Genomic DNA, 13176 nt, shown 5'->3' with positions numbered 1-13176 from the left:
TTCTGCCAGGTTGAGCAGGGTCCCTTCCTCCTTGTCTGGGGCCTCCTGCTCTGAGTCTCCTTGTTTTCCTTTTAGCTGAGGGCATTTGTTCTTCCAATGTCCCATTTCTTTACAATAAGCACACTGGTTACGCTGCAGACTCTGACAGCCAGGCTGAGTTTCTTTCCCAGGGCCGCCCTTCCCTTGCCTCTTTAGGGGGACCCCTCTAATTGCTGCAGCCAACAGGTCAGCGTTTCGCCGGGCCTGGCGTTCATTCTCTTTGCGATTTTCCTTACGGCTTACTGCATCCCTGTTTACAAACACCTGGTGAGTTATTTCTAATAACTGTGATATATTCATCCCTGCAAACCCAGCGTGTTTCTGCAGTTTTCTTCTAATGTCTTCTGCACTTTGACTACTAAAGCCGTGTTAATCATGCGCTGATTTTCAGGGCTATCGGGATCAAAGGGGGTATACATATGATAGGCCTCACACAGCCTCTCATAGAATTGTGCTGGACTTTCTTCTTTTCCCTGAATGACCTCAGAGACCTTGTTAACGTTTGTGGCCTTCTGGGCTCCCCTCTTTAATCCTTCCACGAGAGCTTCCCTGTATCGGTTCAGCCTTTGCACAACCCCTCTTTCATTTGGGTCCCACCGGGGGTCGGTTCCTGGTAACTGGGTCCTTACATACTCTTGGGGGTTTTGGTAATCAGCTGGTACATGTTCCTCTAGCCACTTGGTTGCTGCTTGGAGCACTCTCCACCTTTCATCTGTGTTAAAAAGGAACATGAGCAACTGGTGGCAATCAGCCCAAGTGGGGTTATGGGTCTGGATAATAGTTTGGAGCAAATCAATTAGAGCTTGTGGCTTTTCAGTATAGGACGGGGTATTGTTTTTCCAGTTGAGAAGGTCGGCAGAGGTGAAGGGCTGGTACACAAAAACACGCCTCTCCACCATGTGACCATCCTCATCTATCCCAGTATACCGCTGCCCTCTCAGGGGCATTTGTACCCCAGTTTTGGGTCGCAAACGAGCTGCCAAGGGAGGGCTTTCTCCTGAGGCTTCACCTCCTCTCTTATCTACTCTGGGTGGCCTAGGGATATGTTTGTCTTGCGGAGGCACAAGCTCTGTGGGCTCAAGAGTGGGGAGCCTCTCTCTCTGGTAAGGGGAGGGCACCACTGGGATCATTGGTGCCATCTCCTTCAATCGATCTTCTGATGTTGGGTCGAACAGAACTTCAGGAGTTGATTTCCCTCGGTGAGTGGAGCGGGATCCTTCCTTGGCTATCTATCCCTTTGCCACTAGCACTGCTGTTGCTTGCCCTCTTAGCCACTGTGGGGGGTCTAGCACCAGCTGTAACCAAGTGTCTATATATGGGAACTGGTCTGGCTGTCCTAACTTACCAGTTACCTTATGCCATACCTTAGAAACAAGGGACCTGTCCAGGCTTCCTTCTGATGGCCAACCCACTTCTAATGTTGGCCAATCTATTTCCCACAAAGTTCTAAGTTTTCCTGGTGTCATAGTAACCCCATAGTCTCCATTAAATCCCTTCTTAAAATTTTTCAACATAGTTCCTAGCGGAGTGGGCTCACTTTGTGTCTGACCCGTGTTTCCTACGAGACAAAACACCACGCTCACATCACACGCACACCACAAAACAAAGAACAGGTAAAAAAGGGCACACACACACTTTTTAAGTTTATACCAAACCAGAATCAAAACCAAAATCAGAGTATCCAGAAATCCGAGCCAGTTCAAAACCAAAACCAAAGTATCAAACAATTCAAGTCAAGTCAAAAACAAAAACCAAAGTGCCAGTACAGGCACGCCGTGGGTGATCAGGCCACGCTTCCACTCAAATGGAGTGGGCAAGTTCCAAAGACTAGCCTTAGCAAGTTTCAGATGTGCAGACTTAAAGTGCCCGTTCCTTCCCGGTGTTCAGCCACTGTGTTGATCCTCCGCGGGGGCCTGCTGTGCACTCTGTGCTGTGTACTGGGACCTGAAACAGCACCCAGCACCCTGAGAGCACAGGAATTCTGAGGGTCAGGAAAGAATGAACGCAGCTTCTTATGTGCCCCACCCAATCATCCCAAGTGAAGTATGGACCTGCGAGCTGAAGTGACAAGCTGGAGGTCAGGCAGTTCTGTTACTTAAGCCTGGTTCTTCCTGACTCCAAAGGCCAGGCGCCACCCCATGCTCCTTCCCAGCAGAAGTTGGTTTTCACCTGGTCAGGAGGACAGGATGGCTATTCCTGACCGTTGTACAGCAGTGCCACATCTCCTAGTTTCCAGAACATTTAATGTGCTACTGTGGAGGCCTGACAGCTCTGAAGTAACCCCTTGCGCCCAGGAGAAACCAGGCCTGGAGAGGTGGGATGGGGTAGGCTGAGACTTCCAGTATCCCCACGTGGGCATCCCGTTGCTAAGGGCAACTGCCCCTCCCCGGGAGGGTGGGGAAGGAACAGGGAGGCACACCCTTCCTCCCTCCGCGTTTCACTGGAGATGACCTGCGTCCTACCGTGGTTGCACGTGGACCAGCCCAGAGGGACTGGAGTGACTCTTCCCTCAGGTGGGGCGCAGCCGTCCTGGGCGCAGGGCCTCACCGCAATCCCTGGACCCTGCCTCCCTGGGGATCTCCAGGGGCTGTCCCGCGACTCGGTGAGCTGGGGGTGCGGGGAACCACAGACGAGGCAGGCGCCTAAATTGCTTGGGCGGAGTCTGGCTGCTTTCCCCCTCCATGCCCCTCCCTGTGTCCTGGGGCCCCTCGGGTCCTGGCAGCAAGCCAGCAGCGGTCCGGTGTCAGAAGTTCGAGTCCAGGCTGACTCCTCAGACGCACCGACTTTGCCTAGGAGAGCTGGGGAGAGGACAGGCCCAAAGTGTCATCTTTGATTATTCTTTGACCCCAAAGCCAGCCTTGGGCGTGTGCCCAGCACAAGGATTGCTGCTGCCTCCGCAGGCTCTGGCTCGCCCTGAGTTTGAGTCACTTTTGCTTCCTCGCCCCTCTCTGCTCTGTTTGGTTTAAAAAACAAAAACCAACACCTGAGGGTGGGGTGAGGCGAGCCTTGACCCACCCGCTTCCGCCCCTGCAGCCTCGGGGCTCCATCCACCTGCGTGGCCGCACTAGGGGTGCTGGGGGGCAGAGTGAGGACCAGACCTGAGGGAGTTCTGGGTTCGGCTTCCCAGCAACAGCAGCTGGGGCATCATCAGTGGGGCAGGTGACCCAGGATCTGAGCAGGAATCTTCCAGGTGAAGGTGGGGCCACCCTTCTGCTTCCCACAGCTGCCTTCTGCTCTGGGGGCAACACTGGCTGAGAATCCAGTGAAGTAAGGGCTTTGAAATGGCCTTGATTTAAAAAATAATGTTTAGCCTAAAAAATAATGTTTAGCCATTCCTTTTATATATATATGTATATATATATATATATATACTTTAAGTTCTGGGTTACATGTGCAGTTTTGTTACATAGGTATACCCGTGCCCTGGGGGTTTGCTGCACCCACCAACCCATCACCTACATTAGGTATTTTTCCTAACGTTATCCCTCCCTTTCATTCTCCCCCACCTCCGGACAGGCCTGCATCCTACCGTGTGTGATATTCCCCTCCCTGTGTCCCCGTGTTCTCATTGTTCAACTTCCACTTATGAGTGAGAACATGCAGTGTTTGGTTTTCTGATCTTGTGATAGTTTGCTGAGAATGATGGTTTCTGCCTTCATCCATGTCCCTGCAAAGAACATGAACTCATCCTTTTTTATGGCGGCATAGTATTCCATGGTGTATATGTGCCACATTTGCTTAATCCACTCTATCATTGATGGACATTTGGGTTGGTTCCAAGTCTTTGCTATTGTGAATAGTGCCACAGTAAATACACGTGTGCCTGTGTCTTTATCGTAGAATGATTTATAATCCTTTGGGTATATGCCCAGTAGTGGGATTGCTGGGTCAAATGGTATTTCCAATTCTAGATCCTTGAGGGATTGCCACACTGTCTTCCACAATGGTTGAACTAATTTACACTCCCACCAACAATGTAAAAGCTTTCCTATTTCTCCACAACCTCTCCAGAATCTGTTGCTTCCTGACTTTTCAATGATCGCCATTCTAACTGACATAAGATGGTATCTCATTGTGGTTTTGATTTGCATTTCTCTAATGACCAGTGATGATGAGCATTTTTTCATATGGCTGTTGGCTGCATAAATGTCTTCTTTTGAGAAGTGTCTGTTCATATCCTTTGCCCATTTTTTGATGGGGTTGTTTTTTTCTTGTAAATTTGTTTCTTTGTAGATTCTAGTAATTAGCCCTTTGTCAGATGGATAGATTGCAAAAATATTCCCCCATTCTGTAGGTTGCCTGTTCACTCTGATGATAGTTTCTTTTCTGTGCAGAAGCTCTTTAGTTTAATTAGATCCCATTTGTCAATTTTGACTTTTGTTGCCATTGATTTTGGTGTTTTAGACATGAAGTCTTTGCCCATGCCTATGTCCTGAGTGGTATTGCCAAATGGTATTTTCTTCTAGGATTTTTATGGTCCTAGGTCTTACGTTTAAGTCTTTAATCCATCTTGAGTTGATTTTTGTAAAAGTTGTAATGAAGGGGTCCAGTTTCTCCATATGGCTAGCCAGTTTTCCCAACATCATTTATTAAATAGGGAATATTTTCTCCATTGCTTGTATGTGTCAGGTTTATCAAAGGTCAGATGGTTGTAGCTGTGTGGGGTTATTTCTGAGGCCTCCGTTCTGTTCCATTGGTCTATGTATCTGTTTTGGTACCAGTACCATGTTGTTTCAGTTACTGTAGCCTTGTAGTATAGTTTGAAGTCAGGTAGTGTGATGCCTCCAGCTTTATTCTTCTTGCCCAGGATTGTCTTGGCTATGCAGCCGCTTTTTTGGTTCCATATGAAGTTTAAAGTAGTTTTTTTCCAATTCTGTGAAGAAAGTCAGTGGTAGCTTGATGGGGATAGCATTGAATCTATAAATTACTTTGGGCAGTATGGCCATTTTCATGATATTGATTGTTCCTATCCATGAGCATGGAGTGTTTTTCCATTTGTTTGTGTCCTCTCTTATTTCCTTGAGCAGTGGTTTGTAGTTCTCCTTGAAGAGGTCCTTCATATCTCTTGTAAGTTGTATTCCTAGGTATTTTATTTTCTTAGCAGCAATTGTGAATGGGAGTTCACTCATGATTTGGCTTTCTGTTTGTCTGTTATTGGTGTATAGGAATGCTTGTTATTTTTGCACATTGATTTTGTATCCTGAGACTTTGCTGAAGTTGCTTATCAGCTTAGGAAGGTTTTCTGTGGGATCAATGGTGATATACCCTATTCGATTCTTCTCTATTTTCTTATTTATTAATCTGGCTAGCGATCTATCTATTTTGTTGATTTTTTTTTTTTTAAATAGGTCCTGGATTCATTGATTTTTTGAAAGGTTTTTTGTGTCTCTATCTCCTTCAGTTCTGCTCTGATCTTAGTTATTTCATGTCTTCTGCTAGCTTTTGAATTTGTTTGCTGTTGCTTCTCTAGTTCTTTTAATTTTTATATTAGGGTGTCAATTTTAGATATTTTCTGCTTTTTCTTGTGGGCATTTAGTGCTATAAATTTCCCTCTAAACATTACTTTAAATGTGTCCCAGAGATTCTAGTATGTTGTGTCTTCATTCTCATTGTTTTCAAAGAACATCTTTATTTCTGCCTTCACTTGGTTATTTACCCAGTAGTCATTCAGGAGCAGGTTGTTCAGGTTCCTTGTATTTGTGCGGTTTTGAGTGAGTTTCTTAATCCTGAGTTCCAATTTGATTGCACTGTGGTCTGAGAGACTGTTTGTTATGATTTCCATTATTTTGCATTTGCTGAGGAGTGTTTTACTTCCAATTATGTGGTCAACTTTAGAATAAGTGTGATGAGGTGCTGAGAAGAATGTATATTCTGTTGATTTGGAGTGGAGAGTTCTGTAGATGTCTATTAGGTCCTCTTGGTCCAGAGCTGAGCTCAAGTGCTGAATATCCTTGTTAATTTTCTGTCTTGTTGATCTGTCTAATATTGACAGTGGGGTGTTAAAGTCTCCCATTATTATTGTGTGGGAGTCTAAGTCTCTTTGTAGGTCTCTAAGAACTTGCTTTATGAATCTAGGTGCCTCTGTATTGGGTGCATATATATTCAGGATAGTTAGCTCTTCTTGCTGCATTGTTCCCTTTACCGTTATATAATGCCCTTCTTTGTCGCTTTTGATCTTTGTTGGTTTAAAGTCTGTTTTATCAGAGATTAGGATTGTAACTCCTGCTTTTTTTTGCTTTCCATTTGCTTGGTAAATATTCCTCCATCCCTTTATTTTGAGCCTATGTGTGTCTTTGCATGTGAGATGGGTCTCCTGAATACAGCACTCTGATGGGTCTTGACTCTTTATCCAATTTGCCAGTCTGTGTCTTTTAATTGGGGCATTTAGCCCATTTACATTGAAGGTTAATATTGTTATGTGTGAATTCGATCCTGTCATTATGATGCTAGCTGGTTAATGTGCCTGCTAGTTAATTCAGTTTCTTCACAATGTCAATGTTCTTTACAATTTGGTATGTTTTTGCAGTTGTTCCTTTCCATGTTTAGTGCTTCTTTCAGGAGCTCTTGTAAGGCAGGTCTGGTGGTGACAAAATCCCTCAGCATTTGCTTGTCTGTAAAGGATTTTATTTCTCCTTTGTTTATGAAGCTTAGTTTGGCTGGATATGAAATTCTGGGTTGAAAATTCTTTTCTTTAAGAAGATTGAATATTGGCCCCCACTCTCTTCTGGCCTGTAGGGCTTCTGCAGAGAGATCCACTGTTAGTCTGATGGGCTTCCCTTTGTGGATAACCCAGCCTTTCTCTCTGGCTGTCCTTAATATTTTTTTCCTTCATTTCAACGTTGGTGAATCTGATGATTATGTGTCTTGAGGTTGCTCTTCTTGAGGAGTGTCTTTGTGGTGTTCTCTGTGTTTCCTGAATTTGAATGTTGGCCTGTCTTGCTAGTTTGGGGAAGTTCTCCTGGAAAATATCCTGAAGAGTGTTTTCCGACTTGGTTCCATTTTCCCCATCCCTTTCAGGTACACCAATCAAATGTAGATTTGGTCTTTTCACAAAGTCCCATGTATCTTGGAGGCTTTGTTCATTCCTTTTTATTCTTTTTTATCTAATCTTGTCTTCTCTCTTTATTTTATTAAGTTGACCTTCAGTCACTGATATCTGTAAGATTCTACCCAAGGCTTGAAAGCTTAAGGAGATGAATAACTCCTCCCTTCTCAGGCCCAGTTGCAAGGTGCAACTAGCGCTAGCAGCGTGCACCAGCAAGATAGCAGGAGCAGGAAGAGAGCAGGCTGGAAGACACCTACCCTCGCCGAAGACATATACCCCTGAAGATCGAGAAAGAGGTCATCCGGGTACAAGGTAACAGTCACGTCAGACTGGGACACTTTCTGTTTACAGAGGGCTATAAAACCTTTGCTCCGTCCTCACTTGGGGCTGATGCCATTTTAGGCCTCAGCCTACCTACACTTAGCTGCTTATTAAAACAGCATGTTGCTCCACATCGCTTTGTGTTGTCTGTTGGCTCACTCTTGGGGTTCAAACTGATACAAGAACCTTACATCTGGTGCCGAAATCCGGGAGGGGCTCTGGTCCACATCCCCCATAGATGTACCCCTCCACCCCAGAGTGCAGGCCACAGCAGCTGGACAAAGGAAGCTCCTCAGCGTCCAGTCACCTCTCTGCGCATGCACATCGGTCACTGATTTTGCCTACTGGTAAGTTTCCCTAGAAGCCCTGTTAACAGGGGAAAATCCACACAGCCTCTCTTAGTTTCTCTGGTCTGAAAATCCAATGTTGGTCCAAGAAGGCTCCAGTGTGTACCAGGCACTCACGGATCATCTGGTCTTAGGGGGATGCCTCTAAGTCATTTGATCCCATTCTGGGAATGAAAAAGGCAGTGGTGACAATTGCTCCTTTTATTGTCTCCCTCAGGCCATCCAGGACAGTCTCCTTTTCCCTGTTCTCCTGAGCCTACCCTCCATTATGGGAAACTCCCAGTCCTCCATTCCAAAAAATAGCCCTCTAGTCTGCCTCATAAAAAACTTGCAAACCTTAGGCCTCAGGCAAGATATCCACCCTAAGTGCCTTGTCATTTTTTTGCAATTCAGTCTGGCCACAATACGAATTGGACAGTAGATCCAAATGGCCCACAGATGGAACATTTGACTTTACAATTTTAACTGACTTCAGCAATTATTGCCAACAACTGGAGAAATGGGGAGAAATTCCTTATGTCCAGGCCTTTTTGTACTCAGATCACAACCTGACCTGTGCAATTCTTGCTCACCTGTTCAAATCCTTCTCCATTCTCACCACCCTGATTGCCTTTCTCTTCCCGACCCTACCTCTTTTTCCTCCTTAGATCGGGCAGACTGCTGTCCACCCTTCCCAGCCCCTACCTCTTCCTCTCAACCGTCTTATTTAACCCCCTCAAGCTTCCTCATTGTCTTCTCAGCCGCCATCTATCCCAGCCGCCATCTTCCCTGTTGCCATCTTCTCAGCCGTCATCTTCCCAGCTGCCATCTTCCCAGCCGGCATCACCCCCAAAAGTACTCATTTCTTTTCCTACACCATCCTCTCCTCAGGACAACATTAGCATTGCCTGTACTCATTCTCCTTCCTCACTGCCCTCTCCTAAAGCCTGTAAAACCATCCCGCCCTTTATAACCCTATCTATCCTCCACTGCCTATCAACTCAACCCCCTTGCCCCTTCAAACCCTCAGCAGGAACCACTTAGGGCTCATTCCTTGTCTCCCACCCATACTCACTCAGATGCCATCTTTGGCCCAAGCCCCACCCTTACTTCAGCGCCTGTGTTAGAGTGTCCTCTTCAGGAAGTAGCAGGAACTGAAGGTATTGTTAGCAGTCATGTTCCCTTCTCCCTCATCGATCTATCTCAAACTAACAAAAGACTCGGTTCATCCCAGAAGACCCTACCTCTTATATTAGAGAGTTTCAGTAACTCACCCAGTCTTATGAACTATCCTGGCAGGACTTCTGTGCTATTCTCTCTTCCACCCTCACCCCAGAAGACCAAGACTGTATCTGGACCTTAGTTTAGGCACATGCTGATACAATTCATAACCAAGCTCCTGCCCAGCCTACTGCCGCAGAGGCAGTCCCAACCAGGACCCCCACTAGGATTATCAAGACAGGGCCTCTGGATGCCACCATGGAGACCACATGATTGTGTTTCTCCTTGCAGGTCTCAAAAAGGGTGCCCATAACGCAGGAAACTATGAAAAACTTTCAGAAATCACCCAAGGTCCTGACGAAAACCCAGTCCTTTTTCTCTCTCATTTAACTGAAGCCATGAGAAAATATACCAACCTAGACCCAGCCAGCCCAGAAGAAAACACTATTTTAAACCTTTGGTTCATCTTCCAATCCACCCCTGATAATTGGTGCAAGCTTCAGAAGCTTGACGACAGCCCTCAAACCCCACAACGAGACCTTCTTAATTTAGTCTTCAAAGTCTTTAACAATCATGATGAGGAACGTAAAAGGCACAAAAAGGCAGAGTTTCAAATGCTTGCCTCTGCCATCAGGGGCCCTGCAGGCCCACAGGGCTGCAGCTCCACACAGAAGCCTCCTAGCAATCCACCTCCACCTGGCACCTGTTTCAAGTGTGGCAATGAAGGCCACAGGTCCAGACAATGCCCAAACCCAGGTAAGCCCACCAGGCCGTGCCCCCTCTGTGGAGGACCCCACTGGAAGTTGGACTGTGAGCGGCCCCCACAAGGACCGCCCCCATCCCTTCCTGAGCCGGCCAAAACCTCCTACTCGGACCTCATCGGCCTTACCGCTGAAGACTAACCGTGCCCTGAAACAGAAGCCCTGGCAACTACCATCACTTCATCCGAGCCAAGGGTAACCCTGGTGGTGGCAAGTAGGCCAGTATTTTTTTTAAATTAGTATCAGGGCAACCTACTCTGCTTTACCTAATTTTTCAGGACCCACCCAGTCCTCCCAAGTCTCTGTTGTGGGAATTGATGGACAAGTCTCCAAACACCGAGCCCCACCCTCCACTCTTCTGCTCCCTTCACTCCTTTTCCTTCGCTCACTCTTAGTCCTGCCCTCATGCCCAGCTCCGCTCCTAGCAGAGACATCCTTTCAAAACTCCACACCACTTTCCACTTCCATGTTCCCCATAGTACCCAACACATCCACCCAGACCCCTCTGGGACATCTAACTTTCTTCTACTCCTCCAACCTCCCACCTTAAAACATGCAACTTTTCCTTATCCCCCATCTGTAGTTAACCTCACTGTTTGGGATACTTCCACACCCTCAAGCACAGAACACCACACCCCAGGCCGTATTACCCTTAAAGACCCCACCCAGTTCCTATCACAGAAGCAGTAGCTCATCCCCCAAGCAGCTCTCATAGACCTGAAGCCTATCATTTCTCACCTCCTCGCCAGTCATCTCCTCCGCCCAACAAACTTCCCTTTTAACACACCAGTTCTACCCGTTAAAAAGCCAGATGGAACTTAACGCTTAGTCCGGGACCTCAGGCTCATTAACCAAGTTGTACTCCCAGTATGTCCAGCAGTTCCTAACCTGTATACTTTACTTTCTGCAATTCCCTCCAATATCACCCATTTTTCTGTTCTAAACCTAAAGGATGCTTTTTTTTCACAACTCCTTTGCACCGTGATTCCCAAGGCCTTTTTGCCTTTACGTGGGAAAATCATGACACCCACCTTTCACGTCAGCTTACCTGGTGTGTACTACCTCAAGGTTTCAGAGACAGCCCCCACCTTTTCGGACAGGCCCTTGCTGGCGACTTCTGTACCTTAACCCTAAAACTGTCCATTCTCCTTCAATGTGTTAATGATCTGGTCCTGCGTAGCCCCTCTCAAAGAGACTGCAACACCCATACTATCTCTCTCTTTAAAACTTCTTGGCAGAACGAGGGTATTGGGCCTCCCCTAAGAAAGCACGAATATGCACCCCCTCAGTCACCTATCTATGCCTCTTACCCCGTGAACCCGAGGGCTCACAACCAACTGCATATCCCTCCTCCAGCCCCTCCTGCCTCCGCAAACTAAGCAAGAAATTCTCTTTTCTAGGATTAGTGGGATATTTTGGGCTCTGGGTTCCCTCCTTCGCTCTACTTGCCAAACCGTTATACCAAGTCGCTAAAGGCCTTCTCCACGAGCCTTTAAATCCTGCACAGCCTATTACCCAACCTTTCCGTCTACTCCAGAAGGCTGTCACCTGAGCCCCCATCCTCACCCTCCCAGACCTCGCCAAACCTTTCTCCCTCTACACCGGTGAATGGCGTGGAGTTACACTAGGTGTTCCAACCCAGTCTAAGAGACCCACCCTCCAGGTTGTTGCCTGGTCCCTAGTCTAAGGGACCCACCCTCCAGGTTGTTGCCTGGTCCCTAGTCTTAGGGACCCACCCTCCAGGTTGTTGCCTGGTCCCTAGTCTAAGAGAGCCACCTCTCCAAACAGCTTGAAGCCACAGTTCTCAGATGGTCTGCCTGTCTCTGAGCATTGGCAGTAGCTGCTGTCCTCACCCTCGAAAGCCTCAAACTATCTCTCCATGCCAACCTAACAGTTTATTCAGCCCACAACATCAAAGACATGCTAGCTCCTTGCAGTGTACTAAGTCTCATCTCTGCCCACAGCTCCTCCAACTGTATACGCTATTCATAGGAACCCCCCAAATCACCGTGCTAACCAGCTCCTATCTAAACCCGGCCATGCTCCCACCTGAAGCTACAACCGCCCAAGACCCTGCACACTTCTGTGTGAACCCTGTTCAAACCTTTCTTATACCTTTTCCAAACCTAACAGACCAACCCCTTCCAGATGCCTCCTTTACTTGGTTTGTAGGTGGCAGCTCCTTCCTGCATCAAGGGTGCTGGCATGCTGGCTATGATATGGCATCACCCGCCACATTATTGAGGGCAATCCGTGCCCCCTGGCACCACCTCCCACAAAGCTGAACTCATCGCCCTCACTAGAGCTCTCACTCTAGCAGCTGGACAACAGATCAACATATATTCAAATTCTCATGATGTGTTCCACATGGTGCACTCGCACTCGTCCATCTGGAAAGAACGGGGTTTCCTAACTGCAAAAAACAGTCCTGTCATAAATGGCTGTCTCATCAGCAAGCCCCTTCAAGCTGCCAGACTCCCGCAGAAAGCTGCCATCATTCAATGCAGTGGCCACCAAACCCCAGACAATCCTGTATCAGCTGGATATAAGCTAGCAGATCAGGCAGCCAAACAAGTAGCCCTACTACCCATGCAAGGCCAGTTTCTGTCCCTGTCCTTGTTCTCTCCTCTTCACTCCTCAGAAGAAAAGGAGGACTTCTGAGCCCAAAACCTTCAAAAGCAAGGACCATTGTATGTCAAGGAAGGGCGCTTCGCTGTTCCTCACTCTGAAAGAATTCCTATCCTCCAAAGGCTCCACAACTCTTTCCCTGTTGGTTACAAACCTCTCTTGCAACTTCTCCGCCCTATTCTCACTTGTCCTCAGCTTTCCAGCCATGTTTGAGAAATTACCCAGTCCTGCTCTATCTGCTACTCAGTGTCACCCCAGGGGTCCCTCTGGTCGCCGCCTTTTCCTATCCACCACGCCCGGGCCCAGGTACCCGGGCAAGATTGGCAGGTAGATTTCACTCACATGCCACGCAATAAACGGCTCCGCGGTCTTCTGGCCTTTGTCTGTACTTTCTCTGGGTGGGTAGAAGCGTTCCTGACAACTTCAGAAGGTGCACATACCATCACACAAACTCTCATCATGCATATAAATCCCCGTTTCGGACTCCCAGCATCCATCCAGTCCGATAACGGGCCCACCTTCATCAGCCAAATTACCCAAGGCATCTCTACATCCGTGGGAATAAAATGGGTTCTCTACACACCCTACAGGCCTCAATCTTCAGGCAAAGTTGAAAAGGTCAATTCTGTCCTTAAAGCCTGACTCACCAACCTGGCTCTAGAAACCTGCCAGTCGTGGACAAAAAAAAATCTCCCTTTCGCCCTCGTGAGACTCTGCGCAACACCAAAAACACTTTCTTTTTATGGTCCCTTTGAAATCATGTACAGCCCAACTTTTGTCTTAGGGCCTCCACCCTTACCAGCCTCTAAGCCACTTGGGAATTAGCTCCCCTCCT

The 13176-nt window shown here is 47.4% G+C and overlaps 1 pseudogene; it reads left to right on the top strand.

The window, feature by feature from the left end:
- Positions 1-2485: 2485 nt before the first annotated feature.
- LOC144334766 (transcription factor NF-E4-like) lies at positions 2486-9912 on the top strand (annotated as a pseudogene).
- Positions 9913-13176: the final 3264 nt, after the last annotated feature.

Source organism: Macaca mulatta, chromosome 15 (genome assembly GCF_049350105.2).
Source record: "Macaca mulatta isolate MMU2019108-1 chromosome 15, T2T-MMU8v2.0, whole genome shotgun sequence".
NCBI classification, from domain to species: Eukaryota; Metazoa; Chordata; class Mammalia; order Primates; family Cercopithecidae; genus Macaca; species Macaca mulatta.
The sequence above is the reverse complement of the archived record's forward strand: the minus strand, read 5'-3'. Positions and strand labels throughout refer to the sequence as shown.